The following is a 17,000-nucleotide window of genomic DNA, read 5'->3' on the forward strand; positions in this document are numbered from 1 at the left end:
CACATCAAACACTGATGGGAAAATAAATACCCAGCGCAACAGCGTGCTCTGAGACGTGCTCAGAGTTTTCATGAATTAAGAGTTTGCATGTTGTTACATAAACAGAACTGTATTCCATATACAGGCAGGCGGCTAAATGGGTCGTTTTTATCAAATAAGTTTAGAAGAAAAGCTGATTGATCATTTCAGCAGGTATGTGGACATGTCAGTGTTCATACAGCAGCTGGAAGTACAGTGACAGAGGGAATCATGGGAAACCGACAGACCTCCGTTAGACAAATTTCACCTTTCAGCACGATAGCAAGTCAATAAAGGAACACATTCAGAAGATCAATGTGGAATGATCAAGAGGAAACCTGCAGGGGATTCTTCATGGTTTCACAAAATTAGAGCATTTTTCTAATGAAAAATGGAACAAACGGAACAAAATCAAGATTAGTGAGTAAAATCTTCAAAAAAAAAAAAAAAAAAACACCGTACCGCACAGTGCAACACCGTGTAAACACCACTCAGAGACACGGGATATTAATACGTTTGTAAAATGTTTCTGTTTTTTATTTTACTTTAATTTTGTAAGTTATTATAAAACATTAAATGTGAGAAAAGCTTTGACATGATTTATCCTAACCTAACTTTTTCTACGTCACACAAATGATACCATTTTACCAGGTGCGTGTCATTTATATCCACTGAACAGCACATGAGTCGAAAATTGCAGATTTGACATTTATTTGTTTGTCTTTCAACAGGTTGTGTAACTGCAGTATTCTGAGAAGTAGAAACTATAAGGAGAAACAAGTGTAATTATACCAGCTAACACCTGTGAGAAGGAGAAACTCCTGAATGTTGGCTTTGAGCTGACGCTGGAAATAGCAGCAGTCACTTGATCGTGTGAATTAGCTCAGGCTCAACTAAAGACTAGTGCAACCTGCCCACACAACCAAACTCCACACACAGCACTGTGCAGGATACAAAGCATGCAAATGTGCAGAGAATGCCATTCAGCAAAGCCAAGAGAACGCCTAAGCATGAAGGAAACCAAGGCGACGAGAGAAGAGAAAAACGTGTGGGTTTCGTGGCAGTGAATCCAGTGAAAGCTGCCCAGATGAAGGCAAGTTCTGTTCTGAGTGTGGGGAAAGAACAAACACAAGCGTGGACTAACAACATGTTCTCAAAGCAGAGCAGCGTTCTAATCGATATCAAATCAACAATCTTCAAAGGGGAGAACATAATCATTCCTCCTTCACTGAGAGAGGAAAAGCTGGCCTCATGGGCATGAAGAATCCCAAGAGACAGAAACAGGCTGGTTTAGTGCTGAGACGTGCAGACAGACAAGAGCTGAATACGTTTCTGCTCTGTTCCTCATCAAACTCCCAAGAAGCTCTGATTTTACTCAGGGTCCTTCAGCAAGTTGTAGCAACACAACTTCGCATGGAATAATGTGAACTACACTATGACGCAGGACTACTACAACAGATACTCTGAACAAATTAAAAATACAACATCCACATCAGTCATCCACAAACCCAATGCCACACTGAGCTCTCAGCAACACACACAGACATCTCCCACGTCTTCACAGAAACCTTCCAGAAATACACAAGGAGCAACAGCTGCATCCTGGAGCATCAGTCAGGATCCAGCAGCAGAGATCAGTACAAGAGAGTTCAGTAGAGAAATGAAGACTGTTTACTGTCATGTCACTAGAGAAGAGAAAACGCCGCAGTCTGATACAGAAGACACTCAGAGCCTCTTCCTTACCTGTGACAACTACAGCGCAGCAGACGAGTCAGACACCGCCTCATTCCCTCTATCGCACCAGACCAGAGTGTGTCCTTACACCCAGAACCGTCCTCAAACTGGGACTTGGACGCGGCTGGAGGCGGATCGCTGCCCTTATGAGACAGAAGCAAAAAAACGACTTAGAAAATGTTTACACAAAACAGTCAGGTGTTCAATTTTAGCCTGAAGAAGACGAGGTGCATGTTTACACACTCAGTCACACAAACCTGAACAGTCTTTATAGAGAGACTGAAGAAGCTACATGAAGTGAAAGTGACACATGAGGAGCTTTAAGATGCTCTCAGATTCCCATGATGCTTTAGGAGAGTCAGGGTGAGGTTCAGCTTCAACTTAACCAGTAAACAACTCGCCTCACCTTCCTCCAAGGTCACCTGTGTATCTGTACATACTCAGTGTACAGAGAACAAGACACAGAAACACACACACACACGCATTCTCTCTTTCTCTCTCTCTCTCTCTCTCTCTCTCACACATACACACATTCTCTCTCTCTCTCTCTCACACACACACACACACTCTCTCTCTCGCTCTCTCTCTCTCACACACACACACACACACACACACATTCTCTCTCTCTCACACACACACACACATTCTCTCTCTCTCTCTCACACACACACACTCTCTCTCTCGCTCTCTCTCTCTCTCTCACACACACACACATTCTCTCTCTCTCTCACACACACACACACACATTCTCTCTTTCTCTCTCTCTCACACACACACACACACACACACACACACTCTCTCTCTCAGAGCCTGGAATATTCTTCTTTTCCTTCTTTTACCTTCTGCTCCTCAGTTATTTGAAATGACCAGGTCTAACAGTGAACACACCTCTTTTCCTCTCCTCCTTTTCCTCCAGATTCTGTTACTTATACTGACCGAATTTACAGAAAACCTGAACGCTTACTAAAACAGGTTCAGGTTTGTAAGCAATACAATCCACACATGATAATCCATCCTACAGAGTGGAGCTTCGTTTACTCAAAAGGCCGTAACTCATTAATGGTTACATGGATACAAATCAAACGTAACATGCAGTGATTCTGGGTGTAAAGTTTGTAGTGTGTGAGAAAGTGTGTGAGAGTGTGAAACTTTTGTTGTTGTTTTGTAAAATATCTCCACAGAATATATCCACTTTACATTTTTACATATGTTTTGCACAACAAAGTACATATTTATAAAAAAATATATAAAAAAAAAAAAAAAAAATCTAACCCTATGGAAATAAATAAAGTTCTAGATGACATCAATGATGCAAAACTATTGTGGAAGTTGCACTTGGTGTCATTATAAAAGATTCTGGCATTTGTTAGGAAGATTTCATGCAACAAGAAGCAATCATGATGAAAGTACAGCAGCTTTGTGTAGTTCTCAGGGACCAACGTAATAAAAAAAGTGAAAAAGTCACAGAGCCGTAACAAAGACCTGAAACATCCCCGTCACTGAAACTGCTTTGAAAACATGCAGCTGTAAAGTTCATGGAAACAAAACTACCTGGCCCTGTTTAGGTGAATCTCACCGATAAAGCTTTCACAACACACTCAGACTAACAGACGGAAGAGGAGACAGAAGCTGGCAGTCACACAAGGAGTTTCCTGAAAACAGCAGAAACAGACACTTATCTGCTGAAAAACAGGCACAGACAGGCAGGTCTGACACCATGAAGACAAATTAGAAAGCGGGACAATAAACCGTGATCAGACAAAAACTAATCTCAACTCCATCATGTATGGAGAGAAAGTGTTGGGCACATGATCCCACGAACATGAAGAACATGATGAACATCATGCTCCCAGTGAGGAACAGAAGCAGCAGCATCATGACGCAGGGCTTCAGATGGTTCTAGAGCATCACATTTCATCAAAGGCAGCATGAATGGAGCGAATTACCAGCACATAATGGAGAAGAATTTAATCTCATGGGCCAAGAAAATGAATCTGGGGAGAAGATTGATGTTTTACTCAACCTCAATTTAGGGGGAACTGAAGATTTGACAAAATGAACTGAACAAATCTGAACCACAAAGCAGCAAAAAGTTCATTGCTTCATACCAAGGCTGTGTCAACAACAGTTCTGCAACAAAACACTGTGATGTCCAAATACTTTTCAAAATGCTCTCAAATTTATAAAGCTAATTATTGGGATTGAAGAACTATAAACACATGTAAATAGTCATTATGAATTACACAGCAGGAGTGGTAGCACTTCAACTGGAACAAGACAATAACCAGTTTCATAAAGAAACTCCAACACATCCAGCATTAAATCCAGCATCTTAACCCACACCTCAGAATGGCCAACATGGTACAATCAGATATTATTTCATGCTGTGTGCCTCAACGAATTTAATTAGACCACATCCATGATTTTTTACAACAAATTATACAGAAGTGACATGTTCATACATACATTTATCATACCTCATGACCTGCCCCTGCTACTCCTCAAGTCAGGTTCTGTGAGAACCTCAGGATATTTTGGCTCACTGTCATGTTGGTTGGCGAGTTGACACTAACGGTCTGGTTTACGGAAAATCTTAAACCATAAATTTGGTCTTCATTGTTTGGAGATGATCTGAGCCAATGTTCTGATGACCCGGCTTGATGTGTGCATCACAAAAGCAGTTTTGTCAAAAAATATATATATTAAAAAAATCCAAATGGCGGAAAATGTTTCAGGACTCGAAATGACTTGAGAAGTGCCCGAGAGCTGCAGAGAAAAATGAACAGATGCTTCTGATGTTTTAATGGAGAAAAATTCATCACCAAGTCGTAAGACAGAGAGCTAGATCTGAGAGCTGCAGAGTACAGAATAAACACCTGACAATAACACCACAATTAAACAACTTTAATACTCCAAAACTAACAATGTGAACAACAAAAATACACAAATATAAGAGAAAGGGAAGCAAAACTGGTAACAGTTACTAGGTTTGTCGGTCTCACACAAACACAAATACACACACACGCACGCACGCACGCACGCACGCACGCACGCACACACACACACACACACACACACACAGAGTGTAACAGTGGTCAGGTTCAGATTGCTAGTGGAAGCTCTTGGTGTTTGATCAGTTTGAACAAACTCGTTCAGAGACATAAAGTGGAGAATCTCCATGTAGAGGAGGACAGACATTAGAGGAAGACAGACATTTCTATTTGGTCATGAATAAATTTACAAAAGTTCAGCTGAAGGATTCATTAGAAAAGTGTTCACAGATCACTGCAGCTGTCGGCTCCGTGAAGCAGGGCATGTTCCGAGGAGAACGAGCTGATTGAGAGAGAAGAGAGAATATTTCACACTGCCTCTGGTCCCGGAGCCTTTGGGAATATAAACCGCTTAAACAGGTTCATTTCCTCTTTATGTTTCTCACAGTGATGTTATGGAGTGTTAGATTTCTGTGTGAGTAACCCAGAATTCACACCGGATAGGACTTGTGTTGTTTGTTTTGAGAGCGATATTAACTATTAAACATTATTAACAATTAATGGAGCAAGTGTAGTTCAACAGATATATAATTAATCTGCCTACTAACCCTCTCCCCCACCCTCTCAAACACACCACAAAAACCAAACACACCCTTAAACCACGCCCATCTCAACCACACACACAAACCTAAACCATGCCCATCTAAAACATGTCCCCACTGTCAGGTCCCCTTTCATTTACAACCCCTCTCAACCACACCCCACTCGCCACATCCCCTCTTAGCCTATATCCTGTAAAGCGGCCATTCGGTTTGTAATTAGCATTGCTGTACAGAGTTATATAACAGAATATCAGAACCAGATGAGGAAATCTACTCTCGACTCGACCACAGCAAGTTTAATGTTTGTGACAGTGATGGAGAGGAAATAAGACAACAGACAGAAGTAAAAGAGTTTACACTGCTAAGTCTCATTCCTTCATCTTTATATAAGTTTCTTCTGCTTCAGTCCTTGGCGGCGTGTCAGCTTGAATTAAAAAAACAATCCCATAAAAATCCTGATGTGAAGCAGTGGACAATGAAACACCGTTTTATTTGTGTTTATTTAGTTTCCCCATGTTGGTTCTTGTAGTTTATCCAGTAGATTACGGTTTGAAATAAAGTGTGCATTGTACGTGCAAGATGTGTGTTTTGGTCATTTCATTGGCCGTTTGAAAAAACAAGAGCTGCGAACTAGAATCTGACGCTTCGTTACCGTGTAACTTATCCAGCCTGCGAACTGAAACGCATTTAATAAAGGAACTGAACGAGGTCTTAATACGAGGCGTGACATGGCACTCCACTCGCAGCTTAACGCCGTGCACACGGTGCGACTCCACCCGCAGAAGGAAAAGGTCAGCTTTATAATTCCACTGCAGAGGTGAAGAGGTGAAAACCATTGAGGACACGACATCCACAGTGTCACAGAGCCACAGGGAAGATTTCCATGCTGAGTGAAATGAAAAGCCTGCAGGAGATTCAGGAGATCAGCAGTTACAACACATTCTCTGTATTAACATATTTGCTGTATTAATGTTAAAACCTCCTTGGAGCAGAGCGGCAGGGTGCAGAGAGGTGAGCAGCTCAGACACTTCGGTGAGGGAAAAGAAAAACTGTTATAAACGTGTTCCGGTCTGCAAAAGCAGGGAATGTGAGAGCTGCGTCTGTGGAGTCTGAGCGGCTGATGAGATTTTCCCAGTGTGGCGTGGTGGAGAGTCTGTAACCTTCAGAGGAAAGTAAATCCAAAAACCAGCAGTAGGGAGGGTATGAAACCACTCAGTGCTGGAGATCAGTTAGCCAATGAGATAATCTTAGTGAAATCCAGCGTGGTGAAATGTTTAAGATTCAGTGAAGGTAAACTCCAGTAAAGAGAATCCACTATTGTAAAGAGCAGATGAGTGACAGCATGTAGCACAGCAGGGGTGTGTTCAATAATTTACCAAAAATCAAACACACTTTTAAGTGCTCCATGAAACAAGGCAAGAAATGATGATGAACTTGATTCAAATCCTAATGGAAATAAACAAACGCTGAGCTAAGAACATCAGTGAATTTTCATCACTCAAATTGCTTTACTCTGGTTGCTAAGGACGATCATATCTTTGGTTGCCATGGTTACACTGGTAGCACCTGGCTACTGAGGTTCGGCCACACAATCAAGAAATCTAGCTACAAAGCCACCAGTCTGACCACAGCGCAGACCTTCTCCCATTACGTACAGGAAGCTTCACACATTCTGGGCACTAATCGAATGATCTGGAGGGAAGCTGCTGCTGCTGATACTGTATAAATTGCACACATGTAGTGTTTCGCTGTCATCATCAGATTAGCTGCTCTCCAGCTTCATATCAGAGCAGGTCCATCATGTTTTACACAACAGCTCAATGCCAAAGACATCTGGGCATGGGGTTGGTTTAGAAATCGGACCCAAACATGACAGAGTTAAAGATTTATTTTACAGAGAGAAGCTTTTAACTTGAAAGTTTTATTAGCATACCCAAAAAAATTTTTGTAGTAAATAAAGAACAATATCACATCTTTTTAGTGTTTACTGTTTTATTAAAGTTCCTGCAGGAACATGTTACTGTAGGATGAATCTTTATGTGGTCCTGTGTGTGTGTTTTATAGTTAACACTGAAGGCGTCGCATTATGCACTGATCTTGGACTTCTGCAGTTAAGCATTGATTTTCTTCCTCGATAAAATCAAGACAAATATAAAGGTCAAGCCTGCATCTTCCTTAGGATTTCAATTGAACCCATAGATACAGATGAAGGATAAAATTTACAGTACTCTAAGATGAAGACCTGTATTTGTAAACTGGAATTATAAATTGGACATGACTCCAAGACAGGAGGTCTATGTTGGATATTATATGTAATGATAAATATGACCATGAAACTGTCCATTTCATACCATGTGGTAGTCAAATCCCTCAGAGTGACAGGAGGTTCAGATGTTCTGCTCATGCAGCAGCACCATGGAGATGGAGGGATGGTGAGATGGAGTGATGGTGAGATGAACTGATGGAGAGATGCTGTGATCTGCTTCCTCGTTTCCTTCCTGGGAGAATCATTTGAGGAGCTTGTTAAAGGGATCCAGATGCATTTTCACATTTCTTCTTGATTTCAGATGATAGTTGTGAATATTCTAAATTAGTAACTAAATCATTTATTCTATCTCACCTCTGTCATGAGTAATCAGTGTTGCTGTGAGATGCACTGTATTTTGAGCACTTTCCACTTTGTGTATTTGACAGAATGTCAGAAAGAGCGCTTCAGTAATCATCTGGGCAGCACTGAAGGAGAGGAAGACACCACGTCAGCCTTCATCATCATCACCATCAGGGAACTGATAAGCTGTTAGATGGAAAAACCTCACAGGTGCTCACCTTCTGCTCATGAGGTTTGTTAACTTGCTGCACTCAAACTCAGCTCAGTGGCAGTGTTTCTGAAGATCTCTCATACGCTGAAGGATTTAAATCATTTCCAAAAGTTTATTTGGGTTAAAAAACCACTAACGCAAGTCTGTGAGTTTTGCACTCAGTGGCACATCATGAAAACACATGAAAAGTCAGTTGAATAAAACACACACCAGTTTAGTAGAGGTTCCCATGGTGCTGCTGATGGAGTGAAAATCTGACCAACACATCCTTCTGCTCACTGTACAGAGCGAGGGACTTCTCAAAGATTTATTATCATAACGAAAACAGTGAAAAGAAACAGAAGTGAAGAGAAGGAGACGGAAAGGGAAATAGATCCAGACTTCAGACAGAGAGAGAAACGATGCAGAGAAGAGAAATCGACACGGACCGCTGAAGAGATGATCGGTTTTATCATTAAACGTATTATCTGTTAAGTAAACACTGAATAAAATATTTCTGTATTAAATTTAACAGATTTATGTTCAGGTGTATTTTTATTGAACACATCATCAGTATTAACCGTACTGTATCTTAATATTTCATAAATGAATTAAATATTAAAAAATACATCAACATTATTCAACTATTAAAAAGAGATAATAGACTCAAACGAGTGCCATTATATTTATTTTAAGTCAAATTCACAAAGGAGTAAAGTTTATTTGAAACAGAATATTCCAACAGGAGAACTAAAACGACAAAGATTGTGTGTGGTCTTTACTCAAAAACCTGTTAAATTTACTCACAGTCTCAAAATGAAACGGTTTTGTTTTGTTTTTTGAGTAAATTCAACTCCAAGGTTGTTTTTTTTTAACATGAGAGAAACACACTGTGATTAGATCTACTTTTATAATTTTCTTTTTCTAAAATAATCATGGAGGAATATTTTAGACTGAAACCAAGGAATATTTTAAACTGAAATTTAAAGTCATGTAAAAACTTATTTTCCTTTTTCTGAGGTTAAACCCATCCACAATCGCCTTCACGTCCACTACCTTAAAATACAAATTAAAAAAAGAAAAAAACATCAGTGTGTTTTAACGAAGCAGCTAAAAAATACCATTAAGCACAATTAAGAACATTAACAGGTTTGAGCTCTAACACTCACACACTCTCTCTCTCTCTCTCTCTCTCTCTCTCTATCAGGTCAGGAAGATGAGAAAAGAGAAAATAGCCTAAAAATCACAGGTTTACTTGGACAAGCGAGTCTGTTAAAAACTGATGCTAGAAGTCTGTAGTAATTTGTACTGATCGTTGTAAGTTGTGTGTAACGTGTGAGGCAACATCCACATTAATCCTGACAGACTGATGAGTAATCAGTGATGCCATGAGACATACTGTTCAGTAGTTTAGCACTTTGCCCTTTGTGTATTTGACAGTGAAATACTGAACCGCTGTAGGATTCTGTCGTTCTGCTGATGCAGTATATCCCCAATGTGAGGACGAGCTCACAGTAAAAATAACAAACCTGAAGGCTATTAGGATTAAATACCGACACAGTTCCACTCTCTGAGCAGATCACTGTTTAGTCGCCGCCATCAATTTTGTCATATTGATATTAACAAGAAGAACAGTAACACACTGACGATCCAGGGGTCTGTTCCTTCTCTCTATAGTTCAGCTCCTTCCCCTGCCGAGAGCTCGGACACAGATCGGATGTCTAGCCTGATCCGGAGCAGACGTGACGAGCCGAGCACAACACAACGCTGTCAACTTCTACAGATCTGCTCTGTTTTCTCTTCTCAGATGACAGCAGTTTAAAGTTTACTTGCTTTGTGCGCTCCTTTCAGCTTGATTTACCGTAACTGCATGTCAGCACTGCCTACAAGGGCACAAGGTTTTGACAGCACAATTTTAAAAATGTTTTAATGCCAGCAGCAAAAATAAGTCCCAAAAAAAAAAGGATGATTTTTTTTCCCCTTGATGCGTTTCTTCACAATGGAAAACATTAGGAACTCTCTGAGGCCTGAAGGTAGGACATGGGGTAAATCAGCGAGATGAAGTGTGTGACGAGATGCAGGTGGTTTCTATTCTGTATGTTTAATACACATAACACTTTATGTTTAAGATCTTCCGTGCAGATGTTTTGCCTCCATTATAAGCGGTTGTTCGAAGGCGTGTGTCACACATCACTAATCACTCAATACCTTACTAAAACGTAATTTCTCTGAGCTTTAAAATGTACTTGATATTTTCAATGTTTAGTTTCAGCTCGGTTTCTTCTGGTGATGGTAGAAAAGAGCCCTTTGTGGCATGATGAAGAAACTTCTTTTCCTCAGGATATAACAGACTCTTTACATGTCAGTTTGGTGAGAGATATTTCACCTGCGGCTGTTTCTATCAGTCTTTTAATCCAGGGTAAAAGAGTGCAGAGTTTTTCTAGAAGCGAGGACATGCAGTAGGTAAAAATGACTGACACATAAAGGAAACTGAAATCCCAGAGATAATAATTACACCACACCACTTACACCACACAACCCCACTGAGTCCAGAGCAGACTGAGCTTTGAACTAAAGAGTTTGGTTGATGTTCTTTACTTCCTGAAAGATCTACAGCTCCAGCAGGTGTGTTGTGCTGCCTTCAGAAAACAACATGTTCAGCAGCACATGGACTGCACACAACGAAACACAGCTGATACGCTATAGCAAATATTGTGCTAGATCATGGTTCTGTGGCTCTGGTGAAGATTGATCGTGGTTTTCTGCTCAGCAGGAGCTTATGACTAAAACCTGCTTTCCTCTTCTGAGAGGTTCAGCCTTTCCCATAAACAAAAAAGCTTTCAAGATCTATTTATGGCTAAATCTATACTCTGTTTTTCCCCCCAAATCAGTGTTTTGTAATGACATTTCTCTCCGAACTGAGGCGGTGAGAACACAAACAACAAGAACAACACAAAGGAGCTTAAAATGTTCTGCATGGAGGAGTACAGCACGATCCCTCGACAAGTCTCCAGCCTTGTTATACATCACAGAACTTTACAAAATATTAATTACAAGGTGCTGATCTTTTTGAAACTGAGTAGAAAATCAGTACAAAAAAAATCTGTTTGGGTGCAAAATGTAAAGTATAAGTGAGAGGGCAGACATGAAGCATACAAAAATATATGATTTTTTTTCCTTTCCAAAGCTGCACAACTATATTCAGACACAAACACATTCCGTATTTCAAATATTGCACTTCTATTTGAATTCATTTTAAGAATTCATGACTAGTCAAACTTGAAATTAGATTCTGTCAGTTGGCATTCGGTCCTCCTGCATCACATAACCAGACACACAAACAACAAGTCAGAAGCAGCCACTAAAGTGATTGTGGCATCACTAAACCCCATGAAAGCTCTTTCCTCATCGCCAGCCACTAATATTTTCCTACTAGCTAATATTAATATTGCTTTTTGATGAGATCGCGATTAAATTCGCACCTCCAGCTAGTCAGAGAACATCTGAATGCTATTTCCAGAGGGAAGACACCTCAGCACACATTACACCCGGTTCCTCTGACAAGCCGCCCAGCAGTCCCAGGACTTTAATGATCCACGCAGATTCCAGTCTAAAACTCCCAGTACTGGTATAAACACTGACTCTGACTCAAGAGACTCAAATCTAAACAAATGATAAACTGATGCAGTACTATTTATTTTTTAGAAAAACAGAATACAAAATTCCTTTATTTCTGGTTTCTTGTACAGAAACAGAGAACTGAGCGGTGATTGCAAGCGTGTCTGAAACTGACTGCACACTGAGCCCCTTAGCTTTCACACAGATTCACATCCTGCAGCAGAAAGACACGACATGATGAATGAAGTTTGTTCTTTTGAACATGTAAAAGAACAGTCAACAACGACAATCTAGCTGTAGTTACAACCTTCTCACAATGTACATGATGTCAACAGCTACAACATCTAGACTACGTTCACCCCTAAACAGTCATGCCCTGTAAATCACTCAAATAATACAGCTGCTTGTTAAAACGTGACGCACTGATGCCGGGTCTGTAAATCCGCTGTATGACACTCAATACAGCAGAAACGCAAAACTCACTGACACGCCACAGCCAGCCAACGCTGCAGCCAGGTAAATCTAATGTTACCTGCTAATGCGAGATAATTGAATCACTAAGTACCTGAGTCTCAGCACTGAATGATCCATCTTCTATTCTGATAAAACGCTATTCTATCTTATCCAAATATCCTCTGAAAAACTTCCTTTTTTTTCTCTCAGACGTTCTGATCTGCTCCTCATCATGATTACTGATATACACTGAGAACTAGTCTGCAATGATTATCTGTGTTCAGTTTATTTGATGTTCATTGTGCTGTGTATTTATTGTATTGTTGTCTATTTGTTGTGCACTGTATTGTATTTTTTTTTTACATTTTGTTCCAACATACACAGGTTATATAGTGCAGTGACCATTAAAAGCACATGACCTTATACCATCTTGTGACTCTGCGAGAAGGCACTTAGCTACTTTCCCCTGAAAACAGCTGGAGTCGATTCGGTGGTGTTACCCCTCAGAGAGCCATGTGAGAAAAACAGCACCAAAATAAAAGCGTCCAGAACACGCAGAGGAAACACGGAGACGAACGAACAGGAACTTCTTCCTGGTCAGCATGCCCCTGCTCCCACCTGCCTCGTTTTAATAAAGTGTCCTAGATTTACACTGAATACAGGTTTCATACGAATCTGGACCTGATACCACGTCCCCACACCAGACATGATGTAAAAAAATAAAATTACACATCTGATTTAGCAAGAACAAAAAATGAAGGGGGTTTAAAAGGCTTGTTAACATACACCACCTGGACATTTTAGCATCTCATGAATGTTTCATTTTGAGGTTCAGCACACAAGCACACGGCAGAGGAGCTGTGAGTCTGCAGGAACACCAAGGCCCCCTGTCTGTGGTCACAATAAGACATTTTACTACATCACTACAGCCTGACAAACCTTATTCACAACAAAGACAAAAAACAGTAGGCTTCAGAAAAAAACAGGGAGAGATACCGAAAGGACATGGCAAAAACAACATAAGGAACGCAGTGATCGAAACGCTGGCGTGTCACACAAACAGCAGCGCGTGCACGGGTAATCCTTTTCTTCCCCCCTTTAATTCCAGCGATAATTTCCCAATCTGCACCAGGAGCACCGCGAAATACGTGTTTCATCGTTTCAGCTGATGTTTCCATCACTGGCGGATTTCAGAAGTGACTGAAACGCGTGACATGACAGTCGCAGAATGTAGAAATCAACAAATAAGAAAGAAAAATATGGCTCTCTGATGCATCCAAGATGCAGAATTGAGCGATCAGATTTACTGTAGCGCATTGCTGATCATTACTCAGCATTCCGGGGTTTGTTAACGGAAAAACACACACACACCTCAATGCACAGCAGTTTGCCCTAATTTCCAAAATAACCTCGTCTACACTTCAGACTGCGTGTTAAACCGCTGAGCTCGAGGTCCATGGCGTTAGTGTCCGCTCCTAAACCGCTGATCTGCACGAGGCGGTGTGTATGTTGTGTTTCTCCCCGACCTCTGCTCAACACCTGCCCGCTGTCCCTATGTAGATACACGCTTAAGTGAGCAATTAACCTCCTCTCCAAGACGTGCGGGTAATAACCCCACTTATTCGGAAGGGGAGGAAAAAAGTTCAATTAGAAAATCCGGGTCAGATACTGCATTAGATCCGGGAAATAATTCGAATTCAGCCTCACCTTGCAGACATGATAGTTTTCGAGCTGGTCTCAGACACGTCAAGCACAAGGGAACACGTATCCATCTTCAACAATAAGGACTCGAAGATATCACATCCAAAGAAAGTGCACGTCCTCGAAGCTTTAGTGTGCATGCACGCGACCGCGACGTTTTCCTGCCCGGTCTCATGGGCGTGTGAGGCGCGAGCTCGCGCTAGCTGGCATCTTCGCAGCTACAATAACGGCGCGTGCTCTACAGTCAGTACGACGTAGGCAGTATTTCAAACATGGATTAGAGAAAAAATATATAAATACATATATGTTTTGATCTGGAGAACTTCAAAAAATGGATGTAGCGCGTACAAAATAAACACAATCCCCCACAGTTGCATTAACTTCCGCAGTAAAGAACAGAATTAAAGCTTGAATTTCACATGAACTGCTGGGTTTAATCTCAGCAGCGCCAAAGACTGCCCTTCGTGCCTGACTACACCAGGAAAACATTTCTTTTCACAGTGAGTATTTTCACCTTTCGACATTTTCCCGCCTCCTGTGATTTTGGATTATTGCCTCTGTTTTCTTTTTCTGTCTGTTTTGTTTTTAAGGCTGTTTCCTTTCAGTGCTGTAGCTGAAACTAATAAACTTTGTTTATCTTTGGAGTCTCAGAGATCGTTCTGGAGTTCTGCACTTGATGTGAAATCTTTGGGTAATGTCTTTCATGCCATATCATTATCATTCATATATATTCATATTCATATTTAGAGATAGATTTATAGATGTGTACTGGTGACAAAATCGTTTAAAGTTGCTGTCCAAAAATATTCACACAAAAACTGTGTATTATTAAAAAGAAAAATTATAATAGATATATCTTTGGGATCAATTTGGCCCTGAACCGAAAAACAGTAAAAAAAAAAAAAAAAAAAACAATAAAAAACAATATATATATATATATATATATATATATATATATATATATATATATATATATATATATATATATATAAGCCAATGAAACAATATTATAAGTGTCCTTTTTAAACAAATTTTCTATTGACTTAATTAACTATGAAGAAATCCCAGAACCTGGTGCAGGATCACTGATGGGTCTACGTCTACAGTTTCACCAATGGCTGGACTGGAGGACACACACCTTCTGAGTCACAAGCAGCCCATAATTTGATGCCATATCTGGCTGGTGTCTTGATATATTCTGGTGAAAGGACGACTCACTCAGAAGGGAAATAGACATTCATTAAGAGTAACACTGGGGCCTGGGGTTGTACAGCAGGGCTAACTGTTCAACCTACCCACCCCAAACATCCCTAATAGCTGCCAATTTATCTTGTTCCTTTCTCTGTCCTCTTGTCTTACTGTCATCGAATCGCATGATATGAAATGTTCTCAAGGACACTGTGGTGGCGAGAGGGTTCTCTGTGTTTCATCTGAATAACAATCAGACTGTAAACACAGGACAAACTGCAGCACTGTACAGGATTCCTGAAGCTAATTAATTCGTTATATTTTAAGTATTTGAAGCTTAACTGCTGTCTCTGAGACCCCATAGATAACAGTTTGGTTAATGGAACAATGATTTCAGTAGATCCCTAGGTATATATCAGCAGTATCAGTTAGATTATATGGCTCTTCTGGTAAAACATACAGTGGAATTGAGGAACAATAATAAAAGCTTGTGCCATCTACTTTGACACTGAGATACACCTATTCTGTTAAAATACTGAGCTGAACCTCCTTTGCTGCTATAAAAGTTTTTTTAAAAAGAGGTTTTTCATTAGATGTTGGAGTGTGGCTGTGGGGATTAGTGATCACTCAGCTACAAGAGCATTACCAGACACTGAGGTTGTAAAAGTAAGGAGGCCTGAGGTTCAATCTGTGTTCAGTGGGGTTGAGTCCGAGTCAGGGCTCTTTGCAGTTTTTCACTCCAACCTTCACCCACCATGTCTTCATGGAGCTGCTTTGTGCACAGGGACACTGTCATGCTGGAACACGGTTTGGACTCTTAGTTCCACTGAAAGGAAATCTTTAATGCTACAGCCTACAGACACATTCTGTACAATTGTATGGCAGTTGTATGGCAGAGGAAGAAACACAGACCAGTGTAATGGAGAGCTGTCCGCATATTTTTGGCCATATTGTATATTTAGGAATGTCACTTTGGCCATATTGTATATTTAGGAATGTCACATATTGATTCTGTTGATATGATTAATCCTGATTATTAATGTCACAATAATGCAAAAAAGCTACCATGTTACAGGGCTGAATGTAGTTTAACACAACAATGGATTTATTTGTTAAAAGATTTACTGCTTGGCAAAATCTAGCTAATAACACTACAATAATGTGCATAAATGTTATTAGACAAGGAATTGTATAATCTGTGTACAGAACAGAAAACAGAGCATAATACTCAAAAAAAAGACCTTCAAAGCAATTGCACTGAACTAGCGATGAACTGCAATCTTTAACTACCAGTCAGCATCTGAAACATCAGTCATCCCGGATTTACACTGTCTTTTTTCATTTCTTATCACTTGACTGAAAGAATGTTTATTGCAGCCATCATTCATTGACTGAGCCAAGCCCACATATCTTATTTGAATTTCCATATGCCAAGATGTCACATAACGAGGTTGTGGAATAATTTCCATGACATCACTGACAATGAACGACAGCAGATCTTCACAAGCTGGCCAAAAACACTAGTTATGTGTGTAATTGCGGTTATATGAATAACAGATAAGTGCCAGAGGCAGAGAGAATCCGCTGGATAACATACACAACACTGTTATGAAGAACAGGCAGAACTGGAAAGGTGTTGAAACAGCTACCCGGAAGCATGATGTTAACTCCAAAGAGCCTGGAAATGGTGATCCCAGGCATCCCAGCAACAGCAGTGCAGACCTCCAGAAGATAAAAAGTTGCTCATGAAGACCAGATGCCTGTACAGTAGCATGTCATAGAAGACATATGGAGCACATACAGTTCCATGCTCTGATCTCACACTGGGGTTCCACACACTCCCTCTACCCTTGTGGCCCCATGATGCCCCTGGTGTCTGTGATATTTGGGGTCTAATT

At 40.4% G+C, this 17,000-nt stretch overlaps 1 protein-coding gene across 3 annotated transcripts in view; it reads right to left on the reverse strand.

Annotated features, from left to right (window-relative positions):
* zgc:172282 (leucine-rich repeat and fibronectin type III domain-containing protein 1-like protein) overlaps nucleotides 1-14,341 on the reverse strand; it is a 44,117-nt gene extending 29,776 nt beyond the window's left edge. The window contains exons 1-2 of one of the 3 annotated variants that reach the window (XM_058413343.1): nucleotides 13,921-14,341; nucleotides 1,762-1,895 (exon numbers count right to left, since the gene is read on the reverse strand). The gene's annotated coding sequence lies outside the window, so the exon portion shown is untranslated. The remainder of the gene's footprint in view (nucleotides 1-1,761; nucleotides 1,896-13,920) is intronic. The other 2 variants (XM_058413341.1, XM_058413342.1) reach the window with 2 other exon arrangements.
* Between the last annotated feature and the right edge of the window lie 2,659 nt (nucleotides 14,342-17,000).

The sequence above is a fragment of the Hemibagrus wyckioides genome, linkage group LG17 (genome assembly GCF_019097595.1).
Source record: "Hemibagrus wyckioides isolate EC202008001 linkage group LG17, SWU_Hwy_1.0, whole genome shotgun sequence".
Taxonomy (NCBI): domain Eukaryota; kingdom Metazoa; phylum Chordata; class Actinopteri; order Siluriformes; family Bagridae; genus Hemibagrus; species Hemibagrus wyckioides.